Genomic DNA, 14,976 nt, shown 5'->3' with positions numbered 1-14,976 from the left:
TTGAGTTGTCATAACTGGAAGATGAAGTACTATTATCCAGTGGGTAGAGGCCAAGGATACTGTGAAATATTCTACGATGCACAAGATAATTCTCCTCAACAAAGAATTATCTGACCCAAATGTTAATAGTACTATGGTTTAAAAATTCTAATGTAAAGTAAGGAAAAAAACTGGAATCCATGAGTGTAATCCGGAGCCCATAAATATGGACTAGAACCAATGTCTCTTACTGCTTCCAGCTTCAGTAATACAAGTTTCCTGCTGGTGCCTTTTGTCACAAAGCTAGTCATACACTTGGCTCATGTGTCAGGGAGGCCAAAGAAGGATCTAGGGGCAGGTGGGAAAACTGTAGGCTCAGCTGCTGCTCTACACCTATGAGGTGGGTCAGCAGATAGCAGCAAGGTATGTGTGCTGCACCAGCACCTGGTTCCTCTGCCCTACCACTCCTGCAAAACCCCAACCTGCATGTGAAATCAATATGGTCACTGCTTCCAAATCTTGTGCAAAATGTATCTTGTGGCCTAACTTGAACATACAGGGAAGAAAGTTCTGGAAAACATAGTTCAGCATTGTCAAGGTGACATTGTATAAAGTCAGCACAGGATTTACGTGGAAGAGTTGTGTATTAGTCAGGGTTCTCCAGACAAGCAGAACTAGTAGGCTGTGTGGATAGATAAATAGATTGATTGGTTGATGACTCATTACAAGTAATTGGCTCATTAATTACGGAGGCTGACTCAGTTTACTGATTCAAATGTTACTCTCATGCAGAAACACCCTCAAAGACACACCCAGAATAATGCTTGACCAAATATCTGGGTACCCCATAGCCCAGTCAAGTTGACATTTAAAATTAACCATCTCAAATTGCTTAAAGCATTTCCTAGATTGTTCATCTGCAAACATAGGGATCTTGAATAAGAGTCCCTTTCTTCAGACTTCCTGTAGAACCTTGAGTCTGCTCTTTTGTTCGAATTTGTATTGTTTACCAGACGTGTAAAAAAGATTCTACATATTGACATCGTCTTAAACATTCCCTGGGCTATTCCAGAATGTTTTGTTAACATGAAAAACAAATTGGTCTTTTCTCTCTTTAGGAATAAATTGTAAGATAGAAATAAAAATTTCAAAAGCTAATAATTTAAGTGTAATAAACTCTTCAAGATCATTTTTCATCTTCAAAATGTAACAACTGAGCAGCAAAATAATAAACTCTAAAATTTGAAACAGCAAGAATTTATAGGAGGAAAAAATAGCAAAGGACAACCTCTGTTTTTAATCTAACCACAGTAGATATCATTATATTCAACTGGAGGTAAAAAGCTTTTGGAGATGAGAATCCCCAGGAAAACAAAATCATCGCTTCCCTGCTTTTTATGACGGAGAAAGATAAAATTCTTCTGAACTTCACTGGTCACCAAAAACACTACATTATATCAAAAAGATTTTTTTAAATCACATTATATTAAATAGGTTAAAATAAAAGAACAAAACCTCAATTTATGTAAACTTAATTTTTTAATGATATTACTAATTTCTGAAGTTACTGTGTATCTTAAAGCCTGACAGGCCTTTGGCAACTCCTGAGTTTCCAAATGAGTTCAGCCTAAAATCTTTTTGGCTAGTACTTTTTATAAAGAAATTACTAGCAGGGAAGAAATACTCTCAAATCCAATTTCTATAAGAGCCAAGTAAGTGGACAGGAAAACACTATAACTTTTATAAAGAAATTACTAGCAGGAAAGAAATGTTCTCTAATCCAATTTCTATAAGAGCCAGGTAAGTGGACAGAAAAACACTACAATCCCCATTTAAAGGGTTTCTGTAATAAGAAGTACCCAATATAGCAGGTGAAAACCTAACTAAATTAGTTTCAAAATAATGTGAAATGCCTTTTATTATTCAACTATAGTAATGTTATAAAAGTTTAAAAAATAAACTCAAATGTAAAAGTTTAAAACAAAATAATGTGAAATCTGTTTTTAGGGTTTTTAGAGTTCAAAATTTAGAGTTGCAAAACGTGGATTTAATATTTGGCTTTGCCACTTATGAGCCACATGACCTTGAAAGGGGAAAAGAGGAGTGCTGTGGATTGAATTCTATCCCGCCTCTTTCCAATTTATATGTTGAAGCCCTAACCACCATTATGATGGTATTTGGAGATGGAGGTTTGGGAGATAATTAAGTCATGAAGGTGGGGTCTTCATGAGGGGATTAGTGCCCTTATAAGAAGAGACATCAGAGAGCCTGCTCTAACTCATTCACTCCCTTCATCCTTCTCTCCCTTCTCCTCCCCTTCCTTTCCTCCTTCCCTCTCACTCTTTCTCTCTCTGCCATGTGAGAAAACAGCAAGAAGGCAGCAGTCTGAAAGCTAGGCAGAGAGTTCTCACCAGAACCCGATAATGCTGGCACCCTAATTTCAAACTTACGGCCTCCAGAACTGTGAGAAAATTAATTTCTGTTGTTTAAGGTACCCAGTCTATGGGATTTTGTTATGACAGCCCAAGCTAACTAGTACAGGGAGGGATTAAACTTCTCTGAGCTTTAGTTTCTCATTTGTAAAATGGAGATAATTATACCTAAGCCATAGGATTATTGAGAGATTCAATGAAATAATACATTATGAGAGCTTTTAATAAACCGCAAAGAACATACAAATGCATGGTTTTGTCCCACTATTCCACATTGATCTGTTATAAATAATTATGATAATAATTATAATAATAATCATAGTAGCTGATATTGATTGAGTTCTTACTGTGCGCAAGGCGCTATACTAAAGGCTTTGCAAGTGTCATATCTTTATGAGAGCCCTGTGAGGTAGGTACTATTTTTACTCACATTTTACAGATGATGAAACAGGTTCAGCAAGCATAAGAAACTTGCTAAAAATGAAATGACTACGAAATTGTAGAGAAAGAAAAATATCTTTTCTTCTACCTTTCTAGGTTCTCTGCTGAGTCTCTGTAACAAAAGACAGTTTAATAAGAGAAAAGCATGCAAATTTATTTAATATACGTTTTACATAATACAAGAAACTTCATAGGAAAATGAAGGGTGGAAGAAGAAGTGGTTAAATCTGAGCATTTTTGTGTTAGGTTAGAGGAGGAGTAGAAAGTGGTGGAAAATGTGATGAAACAAAGGATATGAGCTAAGTGCAGTCAACTGGTGCAAACTTAGTAAGACCTGTTTGTTCAGATTCTTCTCAGAGTCCCTCTATTTTGGAGATAAGAATGCTCCAGGTACAGGAAAGGCACTTCTCACATTATGACCTTCTTCAAGTGAAGGTCAAAGAATTCTTGTCCTTGTGTCTTCTCAAATTCCTTCAGCTTAAAATATTCAATATGTCAAGGTGCTAAATTTTGGGGTAGTATGTCCTGTACCCCATCAAAACCATGTAGTAAGTGCTATGAGAGAGAGAAAAATCATCAGTGTGCTTTGAAAGCACAGGGGAGGTGGCAGTTATTTCTGACAAGGGTGGTAGGGGTGGGAGCAAGGGATTTTAGAAGGACTTCACAAAGGAAAAGAAAGTCACGCTGGGTCTTGAGGAGTAAAGGTTCATGTAACCAGCAAGTGAAGAGGGAGTGAAAGATATTTCAGTCCGAGGACATCAAGAATGACGGTGTGAGAGTGAAAGTACACAGCATGTTTGGGTCAGCCACAGGTGTGAGAGATAGGGAGCAGCAGAAACCAGGGGTGGCACAGACAGGAAAGGCAGGTGGGGGTCAGGAGCCCACCATGGTCTGAGGAGACACTCTAAGCGAGAGGGATCAGGTCTGCGGGCCAAGCTCCAAGGCCTGTAGAAGATGATCCTAAATAACCCTCAATGATTTCAGCCTGTCTTCTATTGAAGGAGGTCCTGATACATCCCCCACATAAGGCTCCAAGACTGATGGAGCAGAAATGAGAACTGGTCAGCCTGCATCACATGCTCAACCCAGCACCGACTCACTCAATAGTACTGTCTGGCACATAGAGCCAGAAATAAATATCCAGCTGTAACAGAACAAAAACACAGGTATTTTTTTTTTTCAAGTAAACAGCCTCTCTTCACCTCACCTGAACTGACATTACATATTTCATTTTGTCCTGCTTGCCAGAAATATATCCAAGTATGTAGGAATTTACTGATAAGATGTCTCTGTTGTAAGGAAAGCAGAACTGCACACTCTTTTGTCCTCCTTTATCATATATTTTTTTTAAAAGATGAGGGTTATTTTTTAAGGGGAAACTCAATCTGGGTATGAATTCATGCCCAAAGGAGTAAGAAAAATGTTCAAGTTTAGAATTTCTGCATAAAGCTTCAAAAATCAATATCCTAGCCCAGATTCTGGAGACTAAATGTTACTTAAGCAGAGAGTTTTCAGTTACTAACTTCCCACCTTCTTGAGCTAAAGGGGGCCCGAAGTTTAAATCAGAAATTCTTATGAAAACAGTTAATGTATATTTTTACATGGATTTGAAGAGACTAGAAAATACTGTACATATTCAACCTATATATAAAAAAGAATCATTATTAATATTTCTAAACAAACCATTTTGCCCCACACACTAATAATGAATTACATTCACCTAGTGACCTGGTTCTAAATCTTTTGTTCCCAAGTGCACACGCAACAGTAAATAAACTCTGCTAATTAATCCTGGTGTCTTATCTAAAAAAGATTGAGAATAATTAGAGAAAGTGAAATTTGCCTTGTGAGTAAATTCAGAGCAGACTCCAGGAAGACTCTTCTATTTCAATTGCTGCTGCTCTAAAAATCTATAGGAGAAAAGGCAAGTGGCTGAAGCATCCTTATCTAAAAAACACCTCAAGTGGAAAAGCGGGAATGTGCAGAGCCTGTGCCCAAGGTGCTTTCAAGCCCTTTCTCTCTGTGCTGAAATCCCTCCAAAGTGTAAACAAGACCACCACAGTCACCAACTCTTGGGGAGGGCGGGAGAAAGGTCTCATCCTCAGGCATTAGCGGTCATCCTCAACCAGACTAGTTCACTGCCCATGGAGTGACAGCAGGAAGTTTTCATGTTCTTCTCCCTTTACTGTTCGAATAATTACCCTGGCTTCAGAAACACCCTGTGGATCATTAATCAATTATGGACACTGGACTTTTTCCAGCCTTAAGGTGAAATGCCCAGTGGGATTCCAGTGGCAATGCCAGAGAGGGAATTCATCATACGCCCCTTCACAGACACCACTGCCAATAAGGTCTTGATTTCAAATCCCTAAACCTAAGGCAACTCTTTTCTGAGTTCTCAGAAGCTGCCCACACCACTCAACTTGGGGGACTAGGGAACCCCCTTTTGCCAATGACCGCTCAGTAATGATGTGGAGTTTAGATGTCCATTCGAGGCAGGGCATAGCCATTTGCCTCCCTGAGAAAAGTGACTCCAGACAGGTTACTCTACAGGCTTCTGTACGAAAGGTCAATTTTTCTTTAAAAATAAAACAAACCAAACCAAAACATCTAGCTCGTCATGATAGCCCATGTCACCCTAACTGGAATCTTAGAATTTGAGATTTTAAACTCAATTTACTTAAGGCAAATTTTACTTTCCCTAATTACTCTAAATCACTTTTAGACAAGACACCAAGATTATCTCATCTAAGCATGCCATCTTACACATGTGGAAACAGACATTCATCAAGTCACTTGACTTACTTAAGGCTCTCCAACTAATTGGTATCCCCTGGCACTGAAACAGAAATCTCTAGGTCTTGGTCCAGTCCTTTCTGGGGTGCAACGTAATACGCTAGTGAGAAGCAGAGCTATAGGGTTAACACAACTCATTTCCTAGAGCAATTTTCATGCAATAATAATCTGTAAAACATTATTTTTTATACAAAGATACACACGCTAATTTTTTAAAAATTCAACAAGACTTTTCAGGGAAATTTTATGTTTGCGATAGTGTTTAGGGAGATAGTCTTAAGCCATAAACACTAGAGCAGTGCTATTAATATGGTAGCCACTAGCCACATGTGGCTATTGAGCTCTTGAAATATGGCTAGTACAAGTTGAGATATGCTGTATATGTAAAATACACATCTGATTTCAAAGACTTAGTTCAAAAAAAACAATAAAATTTCTCAATAATTTCTTACGGTTACATGTTGCAATGATAAATTGTTTAAATAAAATACATTATTAAAATCAATTTCACCTGCTTCTTTTTTACTTTTTTTTTTTGTTACTACTAGTAAGTTGGAAATTAGATTTGGGGCTTGCATTAAACGTCTATTGGATGGTGGCTGGACTAGAGGGTAGATGTTAGGGCTGTTCAATAATCAGGTTCTCTGCCTCCAGGCACAGGGTAAGATTGCCGGTGCCTGCCCCCTTTGAAATTAGGTGTAGTTATACAGTTTGCTTTAGCCAATGAAATGTGAGTGGAAGAGGCATGTGATCTTGGCAGTGCATTTAATTGCCTATGCAAGACATTGAAATGTCCTCCAAGGAAATTGTGGAAGTGAATATGGAAACTGAACCACTGTCATGCGGATTATAAGCTGAGGCTTCTGCTAACTCAACTTAGATATGGAATGTGAGCTTAAAATAAACTTTTTAAAATAAGCAATTGAGATTTCAGGATTGTTCATTCCTTGTGAACATATCCTTAAGTATAGTTTTTTGGTGTAAAGGTATGCAGGGAACGATGTCACAGCAGCATTTCCCAAACTTGCTTAACTGTAAAACACTTTTGAAAGTGGAATGTGTTGACAATATATTAATTAGAGCTCATGAGATATAATGCATACTTAGATTATATTAGTGAAGACAGCAAAAACAGATCATATAGATCAATTACTTTTGGTTTTATTCTAAGACTAATAAGATTTTTACGTTAAGAATGAACAAATCAAGTTCATTTATTTTACTTTCTAAGATAATAATGTTCACCCCAAAATTTTTTATGACAATAATATTTTGTGACTTTTAAAAAATTATGAGCCTGATTAATATTAGAAATAAAGTTGCTGATCGTGGACAGCATATAGTCTATTCCGAAATTGATATTTTACTATATTATAATCTTTTTAAAAATCACATTTTCCAGACAAGGAAGAACAATATGATCAGTGTGCTTTGTTATATTAGGGGAACTACTGAAGCAGGCTTCTCCAAAATTCAATTGTTTCATCCTGAATAGCTCACTTCCTTCTCTGTTCAGAAAACAAAGCCTGCGATTTTTCATTTTCACTTTGAAGCATTCACTTTTTGCTTGTTTTTGATTGACACAGTCTGTGAGCTCTCAAGACTCTGCTTTCTACTTAAAACTTTCTTTTTTCAATCTCAGATCCACAGAGAACAAGTTAATGTAATATAAATATTTTTATATGCAATCAAAACAACATTACTACAAATTAATTTTTGATTGAGATATATCACAATCTTTTAAAGTGATTTTTAGTATATTCATAAGCCATGCAATTAATACTACTAATTTCAGAATATTTTTATAACCCCAAAAAGAAACCCCATTCCCTTCAATAGTCACTCTCTACTTCCCTCTCCCCCAGCTCCTGGCAACCACTAATCTACTTCCTGTCCCTATGAGTTTGCTTTTTCTTATAAGTGGGATTTATATAACATGTGGTCTTTTGTATCTGGATCCTTTACTTAGCATAATATTTTCAAGTTTCATCCATTCTGTAGCATGAATCAATACTTCATTCCTTTTCATGGCTGAATAATATTCCATTGTATAGAGGATATAACACATTTGGTTTATCTACTCATTAGTTGATGGACATTTGGGTTGTTTCTACTTTTGGATATTATGAATAATACCACTATGAACATTCATGTATGAGCTTTTATGTGAAATGTTTTCAGTTCTTTTGGGTCAATTCAAATTTTAAGACAAAAAATAATTTTTAAGACAAAATATATAACATAGACTTGGGTAAATTCTGCCCTTGGAGCATGAGGTGATTTCCTGGGGAACAGAAGCATGCTGGGAGATTTCCAGCTGGCCTTTTTTGGTCCCAGTTTGGTCCTGGCAGGAGCTCTTTCCTCAAGCCCCCATCACCACCATCACCCTCAACTAGGTGTCCACACTGCACTCTGCATTCCGGGGACTCCTGAGTATCCTGGTTGTTACCCATTTGTGAGTCAGAGGGTGAACAAAATCTCAGAGCACAGATGGCCATCGTTCATGCTGGATGTGCATTGTGCCGGCAACTGTCTATAAGCAGTCCTCTCTGAATCACAACAGGGGGCACAGATGGGCCTGTAATTGATTTTTAGAGGGCCTCCTGGGACTGGAGACACACTGTGTTGATTCTGGTAGGAGCTATGGTCTCTTACTTGTATTCTGCACCCCTTGCAAATGGTTCCTCCCAATCCTTCCCAATATATTTCTCTCCATCCCATAGGTTCTTTTTTTTATCTATTCTGCCTTTTACTACCCCTGTAATTGTCTACCTTTACCAACATATTTGAATTCAAAATATGCCAACTTTATTTTCTTGTCTTCCGTGCCTCTCTCTCTCCACCCAGAGAAGAGGATGACTCATGTCAGGCTGCCTGGGCTGGAGAAAAGAAGAGGTGAAAGGCTCAAGTAATTTGATTTTAATATACAAGTTTGGAGTGGAAAGAGGGAGGTAAGAAGAGCACCAATTTATTATTCTCAATATTATCCCACAATAGCAGTGTTCTCAGTAACATCTTATCATTTTCCATGCTACGAAGAATAACTATAACTTTGGTATTTTTCTTAGATATTTAAAAAGAAAGAAATTTACTAGCATCAATTTTTCCCCCGCTGAATGCTACTAATATCTAGCACAAACTTAGCCTTCTGTGGCACCTAGTTTTGGAAATGAGACACCCCAGAGCATGCAGCCACAAAGTACCTATTTTGAGCTTATATAATGAAATGCCTTCAGTTAGTCTCAACCGAGGAGTCAGGAGAGCTAGGCTATGTCACATAAACAAATGACCCTAAACTTGAATTAGCTTATAATAAAAAATTTATTTCTCACATAGCTATATGCATGTGGGTCTGCTGTGGCTCTGTTCTGTGTCATCTTCATTCCAGGATCCCCAGTGACAGAGCAACCACCACCTGGAATACTGCCAGCTAGAGGAAAGAGAGAGCAAGGTGAACCACACACGGGCTCTCTGCCTTGCCCAGAAGTGACACACATTACTTCCTCCTACAATTGGTCAAAGCAAATCACACAGCCACAGCCAAGTTCATAGGGTGGGAATGTATAGTCCTCTTTTAGGGAGAGGCACCACAGTGAGTGGCCCTAAATTTGAAAGAACAATAAGTAAGTCAACTACAGGACCAGAACCAGCAAGCCTCACAAATCTTGGACCCTTGTTTGGGACCAAGCCATACTTTTTCTTCCCCTCTATGAATTCTTTGAGATCACTTGGTTCCATTCTTACTGGGACCACAACTCCTGGTCAAAGTCATCTCATTCTACCCCACCACCTTTCTCTAACTGTGAATCTCAGAAAGTAGGGGTTGGGATCTCAGACTCCTCCCTCTAAGAAGACCCTTGGCTCCTTATGCAAACTGACCTTCTGCAGTGGGTACAGTATTCTGTTGGCTGCCTGTTCTATTCCCTACTCGAGGCAATGTCAAGGGCAGGAGAGTCATCCCAGCAATGGACTATATAGTTAGCTCCAATCCCAGGCCAAGTCATGAAGGGCTCCAGTTTTGCCTGTTCAGGATTTCCTCCATGTAGTGATGTTGACTAGTTATAGAATAAATGCCATATCTTGGATATAAAACCATATGATCAATTAAATAGCATCAGCAGAAATAACAAGTTCAAGAAGTTCTCTCAAATATACATGCTTGTATGTATTTATTCTAAATCTAAAACCCTTCTTTTCTTTGATTGCTGTATCAATTAAGATTGCATTCACCTGTGTACTGTATAACTGAAACTAATATAAAAAAACTATAGAGAAACAGTACTTCTAAAAATGTATTAACATGAGTGAAAATTAATATATTCTAGTTTGAGACTAGGAAACAAGCTTGCAGTGTTGTACACCATGGTATAAGCCTATTTCTCTTTTAATTGGCAGTTACTATTCTAATCCCCATCTCTTTTTAAGGTATATCATACGTGTTTAAACCAAATATATTGGATGCTCATGAGATAAAAATAAAAAAAGTTACTGTACCTGTTTTCAAGGAGCTCCCACAATAGAAATAAAAACAAGACGAGTAATTAACTCTGAAAAAAGAGATTGCATTAACCTTAAAATAATAGACCCACCCCTCCAGATGGTGACTTAAATAACTGGGTATGTAAGGGAATATGTTATTTTCATGCAACATGGCGCTCTAAGTTACACAGAGCTGATACTGAAGTTCAATGATGTTATCAAAGACCTAGGCTCTTTCTCTTTTTCTACTCCTCCATCTTTAATGTAATAATTTTCATGCCCATGTTCATCAATTCATGGTCTTTTGATGGTTGCTGCCCCTCGAAGCCTCACAACTAGGTTCAAGAAAAAAAAGAACAAGGGACAATGGGCAAGGGGCTTTCTTTTCAGGAGGCTTTCCCTTTTTATTCAGGAAGTGGCACACTAGGGGCTCCCCCCAAACCTGAAGGGCTTCTGCCTATATCTCATTGACTTGAAGTATGTCATTTGGTCCCTAGCTGTAACTGAGGCTGAAAAAAATTTTTTTCAGCTGCTTTTACAGTCTCTGTAATTGAGACAGGTAAGCTGAGTTTGGGTCAGGCAGCCTACAGTGTCTGTCAGGATCCCTTCTTTGTGTGAGACAGAGAGCCAGGCTGTCCGTCCACACTGCAGCCACAATCAGTGAAGGCCCAGCATGAATCAGAGGCCATTCTTCCCCCTCTAACACAAGGCCTTATAAAATCTCCATTCACTGGCTAACATTTTTGAGAGAAATGGGAGAGAAAATTTAATCTGATCCTGAGAAACAAATTGAATGAATTCACCCCAAAGGAGACTATAGACATTAGAAGAGACTGACATATTACCGACAGGCCAGATTAGAGTTTGTCTCCCCCTCATTCACACCATAATCTACCGTCACAGTTTATGACCTCACGGGGGTTTGTTGAAGAAAGCTAAATTAAGAAAGCTACCTTTTCTTTGCACATCTGAATGTAGCATGGAATATTGAATCCTGGTAACCCTTATAATATCAACAGCAGTAGATTTTTGAAGATGAGAAATCTATGTATCTGCTACCAATTCTGTGATAGGAAGGTGTGGTATTTCTAAAGCATCATGTTTTGAAGCACTTTACTAATAGTGGGTACAAGTGCATAAATTTTTTTGTGGCCCTAATACACATTCATAAAGTAGCAATTGTTTCTGCTTGGAATCAAAACAAAAAACGTATTCCCCTTATTGTTATTTTGGATACATCTGTGATCCAGTTGCAACATCTGGAACCTGTTGAATCTAGCTCTTTTTAAAAACAAAAAGAACTCTAACATTAATGTTGTATTTCAAAGACATGGATATTTACTTCAACTGGGGCTGTTTGATATAAAATGTTCAGAGTGTTAGGGAAAAAACAGATTTGTCTCATTTGTGGCTTGAAACAAAAGCTTTTGTGATACTGGATTCTGGGGGAATTTTGTTTTTACTTGTCAGACTTTGCACAAATGCCCATTCAACATTTAAATAATATACTAACAAAGTAGCATTCCTTTTAAATAATGAACAAAGATGTCAAGAAAACTCAAATAATTTTAGACTTAAAACATAGCCAAGTAGTCTTTGTTCATTTTTAAATCATGTTTTAAATTAAAAAAAATATATCTTAAGTTATTTAAGGGAAAATGAATAATTTGACATTATGTGTGCCTAAAATTATGTAAAACTTCACTATGAGATTAATATTATTCTGTGTTAAAAGGAAATCAAAATCCAATTTTACCCTATATAATTAAGGCCAAAGTTGGTGTCTCTAATGTTAAAGTTTATTTGTAGCATATCCTTAGATAAAAGAAGGAAATTAAGAAACATGTACTAAATGGCTGAGTACATATTTTTTACTGATCGTCACTTTACAAATTAACATTTTTCTTTTCAGATTCCAAAAGTAATTCTTGTCCTATGTGGAAAATTTGAAAGATTTAGATTGCTATGATAAAAATAAACTCATAGTACTACCTACCTCTTAGAGATAATATAACTACCGTTTTTTATATTGGAGTATATCTCTTTCTTTTGTCCATTTGCTATATTTTAAAAGATTTTAAATTTATCAAACCAGCAACTTGAAATTGCATTTTGCTAATCTGGTGGATAATATATCACTATGCTTCTCTTTTTATCTATTTCTGGAACAGTTAAAAATGTTAACTAAAAAGAGTAGCAACCAACCAATCAAACAATCATTCAACAAGTATTAAGAGAGCTCATAATACCTTATGGTTAATACTAGTTTAAAAACTATAGGAAATTAATACACAGTTGATTTCTGCTTTAAGGAATTTATAGGCTATATGTAAGATTAGATTAACATGCACAAAACCATTAAATAACAAAATAGGACAATAAATATTATAATAGTTATTATTTTAGTAATTATTAATTGAGATTATCTAAGTGAATCTGTGGCTTAATCAGTGCTCATCTGATTTCAAGAAACAGAAACTAAAAGGAGACTTTACTGGAAAGGTGCAGAGATAAATATAGAATGTAAGGCACCAAGGCACTGGAATCAGGAGCTACTGAGTCTTGAGCTCTTAATTGAAATTCTAATGGGAGAGAACCTGATTGATTCAACTTAGGTCAATGTTCATTTCCGTACAATCAGTTGTGTCCAGAAGAAAGAGGTCATAAGGCATCTTGAGTTGACCAAATGGCTGACATGGTTGACACCAATGTTATAGCCAACTCCTCTTCTTCCTCGACAATAAATCCCACCTCTGGTTTCAGGCAGGAATGTGCCCAAGCCTAAAGGATGAATCACAACTGGCTGAGGTCAATTATTATAAATGCATTTCCCTTTTGCCAGATATGCACTCACTCCGACTCCCTTTGAGCTGAAAGTGGATACACAACACAGTTCTAGTCAATGAGATATAAAAGAAAGTCTATTAGGAAAGCTTTTTCCTCCCAAATAAATGAGATATAAGAAGAGAGTCCCTTCCTTTCTTCCATACTCTTGAGTCCGAGAATAAGTCATGCTTTATGGTACTAACCAAGGAATTCCAGAGGTGCTGATGCAGAGTCCTGTTACCACTGAGATTAAACACCAATGCTGGAACTGCTTACATATAAACTTCATATTAATTTAGTTTTTTTAAATAAGCATATTTAATCACTTTTAATCAGGCATTCTAATTACCTATATTCAAAAAGCATCCAAAATGGTAGTATCTCTTCTGGGGCTATGGTAGAAGCAGGTTTTCTCAGAAAGGGATATGAGGAAAGGAAGGACATTATTAGCATATCTGGTATAGGTTTTTATTGCCTAGGCATGGTGTTAAGTGCCACGTACCTATAGTTCCACCTATCCTATCTTTCTACTGATTATCTAAAGTAGAACAGTATTATCTCCTTTTCATGGATAAGAAAATTGAGTTTCAGAGAGGGTTTGTGGCTTTCCCAGTGTCATTAAATGCTAGAAACAATATAAACCCAATGCAAATCCAAAATCTTGCTATACTCCTTCCCCAGTTTCACAGGTGTTGATATCCAAAATTGCACATTACATACTTTGGGCACTGAAATAGCTTTGAGAGAAGAAAATAAAGGTGGAATAGACAGAAAATTTCACAGAGAAGGGAAAACTTGACTATACTTTCAAGAATAGGTAGAATTCAGAGAGGAAAAGCAAAGCTGGAAGGGCATTCTAAACGGAAAGAATACAGAAGAAGGCAGAATGAGATGGGAAGGTTGGTGAGACAGTCTTATTATGGCTATGTGAAAGGGTTCTAAGAGCCAGGCTGAAAGGGTTAAATTTAATATGATAAAGCTGGGACTAAGGAATCCTGGACGGCTTGTGAGCAGAGCAAAAGAGCAATACATTGACAGTAGCATGGGTTCTAGTCATATAGCTGTTGGAATCACCCAGACACAAAATGAAAACATGACCTAATTTTTTTTAACCAAAAGTATATCCTATGGTGTAAAAGAAAGTGGTAGAAATAGAAAGGAAGATCTGTTAGAAAGTCAATTTAAAGGAAAACAAACAATATGTTGACTAACCAGATACAGGAAATGACAAAGACTGTTTCCCTCAACTATTTTTTTCTTTTCTTTTCTTTTCTTTTTTTTAAGTACAGTCTATTCTCGTCTCTTAGCGTGTCTTTTCTTAATTTACTCTGTGATTTTCTTCCAATTTGTGTTCTATTCTTCTGTCCTTTCACTTCCTTTTCCTTGTCCCGGTTGGCTGAAACACTAGCTGCACGTAACTACACAAAACATAGTGTCTGCCAAAAGGGAAGCCGTGGTGGTTCTAACATTATAGACAGATTTTTTTTCCAGTCAATTCCACATGGGACAAAGGAAAAAATCCTTAGAGGGAAAAAGAAACATTTAAGGTTCTCCTTTTTAAAGTGATCAGAGATTAATTTATATTTGTGTTAATCAAATTGTTTTCAGAGACTTTCCTGCTAAGCTCTAAATGCTGGCCTTGTAAATGTTGTATTTATTAATGTCTCATCTCTTTTCTCTACAGCTATTCTAGCTCTTGAGGGGGTCAGGGCAAGAACAGAACTTCAAAAGTTGTTGGACTTCAGCATATTGTTCTGAGATTGTGACATTGCCTAAACAAATGTAATATATAGAAAAGCTCTTTAAAAATCATACCTCCTAACAGTTTTCCATTTTTTGGCAATTCTTCGAGTTCCTACAAAAATGTTCTTTGAAAGTGAGGGACAGATTGATTTAAATAAGAGCTCTTATCTGGTTTTTAGGAGGATGTCCAGGAAAGAGTTGATATTCAAAGGCATTAAAAGGTTCAACGGTTGGTGTTTACACGAGAGAGTTTCTTTTCTCTCTCGTTTGCGGCTTACAT

The sequence above is a fragment of the Pteropus alecto genome, unplaced genomic scaffold, assembly GCF_000325575.1.
Source record: "Pteropus alecto unplaced genomic scaffold, ASM32557v1 scaffold92, whole genome shotgun sequence".
Classification (NCBI taxonomy): domain Eukaryota; kingdom Metazoa; phylum Chordata; class Mammalia; order Chiroptera; family Pteropodidae; genus Pteropus; species Pteropus alecto.
The sequence above is the reverse complement of the archived record's forward strand: the minus strand, read 5'-3'. Positions refer to the sequence as shown.